The sequence below is a fragment of the Nuphar pumila genome, chromosome 16, assembly GCF_984573655.1.
Source record: "Nuphar pumila chromosome 16, dmNupPumi1.hap1.1, whole genome shotgun sequence".
Classification (NCBI taxonomy): Eukaryota; Viridiplantae; Streptophyta; class Magnoliopsida; order Nymphaeales; family Nymphaeaceae; genus Nuphar; species Nuphar pumila.
The window spans coordinates 84,149,641-84,155,402 of NC_143264.1; positions in this window are offsets into that span (position 1 = coordinate 84,149,641).

Sequence of the window (5,762 nt, forward strand, 5' to 3'; positions counted from 1 at the left end):
TGAGACACTGGCCCACATCGCTTTGAGAAAATACAACAGATATCAATACCGGGATTTTCTCGGGGGAAAATATCGCGATAAATTAAAAACCAAGCTTTTTAAAAAAGTATCCGCAATGTCTAAAAATCTAAAAATTATAAAAAGCGTTCTTAAAGAAAAAAAACGTGATATTGAAATGTAAGCGATATTTGGGAAGTTGTATGCCGTCACAAATTTGTATCTTTTTGTTTTATATTACGCATCGATCAGAAATATCATGGTTAATTCTTCAGATTTTTAGGGGTGCAAACGGGTTGGACTCGGGCAAAATCTTACCATATCTGAATCTAAATCTGAAATGTAAGCAGTAGATCTGAATCGGATCCCAATGTACATTAGGGTCTCTCTTAAAAGATCCATATCTGAAAAAACATATTGAACCCGAATCAGATATCCAACCATATCTGATCTGTTTGCAGCCTCCAAGTCTGTAGACAGCAGTACGGAACTCCTGTTGTTGTCGACGGTTCGCAGGTTCAACCCAGTCAGTAATTTTGGTTGTTTGGCTTAATTAGGTTTATCAACAAATCTGATTTGGGTCTGATATCCAATAAATTCTGAAATCTGTTTATTGGATTAAGCAGGTGAAGTGGCATGATTCAGTGTGAAGGTTTACATTTGAATCTGAAAATGTCTAAATCCATCAGAGATCCGCGCATAGGGTTACATATAAAAGCATATCCAATTATCTAGTCAAAACCGGGTTTTTATTTTGCCATGTCCTGCACATATTGGATTCAATAATGCCTACATCTGAATCAAATCCTACCTGAAGGAAATTTTGCAACCTGGATCCATATTATAACTCTAAGCAGTCCTGATCCATTTTCATCCTCAAGTATAACTGCATAATAGCCCACTAGCCCCAGTATGTTCATACTTCATAGGCCTGAAAATGGACAGGATATGGGTACATTACCCATCCAAACCATAAGAACATGAGTTGATGTTACATTGAAAATCTGAAAAGAAAGATATATTTATGTGAAGGGAGAACATTAGCTACATTGTAGAGTAACGTACTCTCGAGTTAAAACTCATAGGTGTGAGTTTTATTTCATAAATTTTGACCTATGAACGCATTCAACATGGCAGTGGACTTTGGGAAAACTGGCCCCAGCCCCGCCTCGCCCGGTTTGGACCAGGATGGAGGACATGAAACGGGGATGGAGGTTAAAATTAAAACATGTGTGTGTGTGTGTGGGGGGGGAGGGGGGCATGGACTTACGTCCCCGTCCCGCCCTGTCCCGATCCCGATCCCCGCCCCATCCCCAATTCTTCTTTGGGGATGGCAATGGACCGAGGAAAAATGAGGGCCCACCCCGCCTCACCCCATTTGGACCAGGGATGGAGGACATGAAATGGGGATGGGGGTTAAAATCAAAACCCATGCCGGGATGGAGGGCAAGATTTTGAGATGGGGGAGGGGGTGGAGACCTTGGTCCACTGCCATCCCTAAACATGACCCGTTTTACTAGGAATTACACTTTTTGAACAAGTGGTTTGAATGTAAAATCATGATTTTCTCAGTCTGAAATGTTTATACATTGTGATCCACTAAAATTTTCAAAGCATTTAGTAATTAATAACTATGATTTAGATCAAATGCGAGACCCAAATTTGTTTTTAATTAATGTCTGCATGTTTCTACCAAAAGAACAAGTTTTTCTTGTTGATCTCTTTAAAAGGCAGTTCTATTTTTTATTAAGAATGTGTTTTTTAAACAAAAATTTAGTAATTAATAACTTTTAACCTTTCAATTTGGTATTTCAATCATTCCCATGTTCGTCTTCAGAACATCAAAGCAATTCAATTTTTTTTCAATCGAATTCATTCTTCCAAAATGGAGTTTTGCTAACTATGATCTGACCTATAAGGCCACAAGACTTAACCATATGTAAACATGCGTATCTTGGATGGATGTCAATGTGGATTGACCTCAAACTGATCCATATCCAACACCCGCATCAAACAGACACCACAATCACATTTAGGTAGGTATGCCATCATTTGGCTGAAGTCACTGGTGCCCATGTCTCCTTACTTGAGGAAAGAACTAGAAATAATTGACCAAAAACAAAAGAAAATGGAAAAAAGGATGAAAGCACACCTACCTGTTTGATAAGTCTATATTACCTGGCTCTTTTGCAATAAAACTATGCCTGCATTTTCATTGGTAAACTCGACCACATGAGATGGTTATGTAACTTAAGAGTTAAGATAGTGTGCACCAATATGTAAATGGACCGGATTCGACCCGGGCATAGTTTTTACTAATCCAACCTCATCGGATACTGGCCAACTGGATTTGGATTCTGATAGAAATGGGTAGTATTGAATCACTGTGCAGCCCACAACCCGTTAAAATTCGGGCTTAACAGGGGCCAATTAGCGAATATGCTGGGTTCCGAGTAAAGATGAAAATGGGTTTCAGTAGAGTCCAACCCACTGACCTTGTTTACTGGTCGGGTTTAAAGGGCCTGAACAACCTGATTTGTAACCGACCTGATAAGTCCTAGATCCACCCTGAACTTGACAAAGCTGAGTAGGTAAAAAAAACTAGTGAAAAAACTGTAATGTTTATATTTTTTTCAAATGTTTTTTTTTTTGCACATCTGAACCTTTAGATGTGATCTATATGTTCGGCTTAGTAGAAAATGACCTTTGAATCATGTTTTTGCAACATATATGTGAGAGTTTTTAAGGTGAAAAAAATCAACCACCTATAATGTACCAAATTTTAACCTTTAAAAAATTCATATTATTACTTTAAAAAAAAGACCCAAAGGTTCATTGCTATTATTTTGGTCATGCTGAACACATCTATAAGCTTAAATTTGCTGAAAGCAAGGTTTCCTATTAATTCCGGCAAGGGCATTCCTTACCCATGAGGGTACCAAATGCTTTTATGCGGGAGGGTTATGCTTGGAAAGTCATGAGGTTACCATAGGATGCTTTTAAAACCCGGGGTGACTCATTTGGCTCGTCCTTGAGTGACTTGTGACTCGGCCTGGTCAACTTGGTGACTCTGCCTGGTCATGTTAAGTTTTTAGTTTATATAAAATATATAAATATATATACTATGTATACTTTATAGTATTTTATCAAATATATTATATATAATATACATTATATGATATTTTTATAATATTTTAATGGATAATATTATTAATGCATGCATAATCATATATATATATATATATATATATATATATATATATATATATATATATATATATATATATATATATATATATATATATATATAGACTTGGCCCAATCATGCTAAAACGAGGCCATAGGCATATTTAATTGGCGACCCATATTTCTCCATTTTTTTTTCATTGGAGGCCCTCATGATGTGAAATATAAGCGTTATATTGGCCCTAAGCAGTGGCCTCAAATCTCAAAGAGGCCAACCGGCCCTGAAAATGATTTGTACTGGATTTTCACAATCCGAATTGAGTCAACAGCGTTGACTCTGCAAGTTTTCAAACGTGTAGAATCCCCACTTCCAAAACTATTTGGAAGCAATGAAAAAGGGAAAAAGTAAGAACTGGCATGTCCTTTGACAATTCCAATTCCAATTCCAATTCCAATTCCTCATGGTAATTACCCAATGCTACAAGAGTGACACCTCCGATGGTCACACCAATCACCTTCTGGTGACTTTCTTAGTTCATTTACGAGGATAAAAACTGCATTCCAAACATCAATGGAATTAGAGAATCCTTAATGGATTCTAAAGAGTGATCCCAAATAACCCAAAGGATTTGCTAAATCCATTACCATTATAGAACCCACTTTTATATCCTTAAGAGGCAGTTTCCTAACATAGCCAAAATCTTTTTATTGTTTCACTTTTAGGTTAGCCCATTGCGTGAGAGAGAGAGTTAATTTGAAATATAAGACGAGCAGGTTATTACAAGATGGAGCACAAAGTTCCAGCGTTATCCCAATTTTGGAAAAGTCATTTTTGGAATTTCAATTGGCATCAACTTATAGTCATATGAAAACAAAAAAGACCCAGCGTGGCATATTTGGAATTTAGTAGGAAACATTTTAAGTTAAGTTAGCTAGTTAGGTCACTTGAACTTGGCTCAATCATGCAGTTTTTTCAGTCTAAAATTGATCAAGTGAGCCCATCCCTTGGCCAAGTTCAAAAACTTTATTTCATAGAGATCACCAAGTATAGAATTTTCAAACACAAAAAAAAAAAGTGATGATTGGGTAGACCTTGGCGGTATTTTTAATTAATACAAATCTAGATTTCTTGACTAAGTAGGAGCAGACAAACGTGTTTGCTTCACAAGAATGGAGTTACTTTTCCACTGGAAAAGTAAGAAAGGCGAACGGAAAAGAAATGTCAATCGCAGTGGTTGTGTGGGAAAGCGCGAGGAAGGTTGTAAAGACAAGTTGCTAATGGGTCCTACAAGCCTTTCATTATCAATCATTTATTGGTTATAGACTCTGATGTTGTGGTTGATCAATAATTCTTCTACGATGGTCATATAGTTGGATAGAATTATATATATAGAGAGAGAATATGCGTAGATTTCAAACTTGTCTCACATGGTTTTAGGCCCCTTTAAAAATCCCACTTTCATGTGTATTTTGCTTAATCCAAGTATATAGAAGTGTTTATCATTACTTATTCACTAAGAACTATGCTTTAGATCAAATCATTTAAACAAGATTTTTTTAATCAAATTTTTTGTGAAACATGAATCTTTGATCTTTTTGTTGAACTAAAAACACATTTAAATAAGAAAAATATTTGAACTAATACATATTTTCTGCTAAATAAAGCATAAAGTTCACATCTACAAGTTTAGATTAGGTAAAGAACACATGCAGATATAATATCTACAGGCGTCTAGAAGATAAATTGTATGAAACTTACACATCTCTCTCTCTCTCTCTATATATATATATATATATACATATATACTGCACTACACACACTCTTTTGCATGAATCTAGCCATTAAATATTAAATCTAACCATACAGATAAGTTTAACATGATTTATTTATTAAGGTAGTAGGCTGTATCATGTCTAATATATCATAAGATTCAACTTATTGAACGGTAAAAAACAAGCACCTCAATTGATGAAGATAAATGAGATTAAAAAATAGCATAAAACATTATGTTGGAATCATTCTGAATACATGTTATAGAACATATCTGTATAGAATACATGTCATATTAAAAAAAGAAAAGAAAAAGAAATCGAAGACCAACCACGTTAGAACTTTGAACTGGCCAATGTACAACAGCACAAGTTGATCAACCTCCTCTTATTGCACACCACAAGAAAATGACACAAGGGGAACCAAGCACTGACTGGCCAAGTCAATCGGCACTGATACTTGGGGCCTGTTTGGAATCTGTAGCTGGGATGGGCGTCTACGGAGTTTATGCATTTGAAGAAGTGGCAGCTGCTAAATCCTGGCAGCCACCTCTATGATGTGACCGCTGCCAAATCCATGATTTAGTGTAAATACAAAGGAGAAAGGGCTTCGCTTTCCATCCCAAATGCATAAACGCCCATCCTAGCGCCGAGATTCCAAACAAGACCACCAAGGTAGTTTGACCAAGATTTTACCTCAGAACCACCAAATGCATAATCGCCCATCCCAGCACTGAGATTTCAAACAGGCCCTTGATTGGCTGGGAATTTGGGATTGGGACTTTGGGAGACCAGGTAAAGTTTAATTT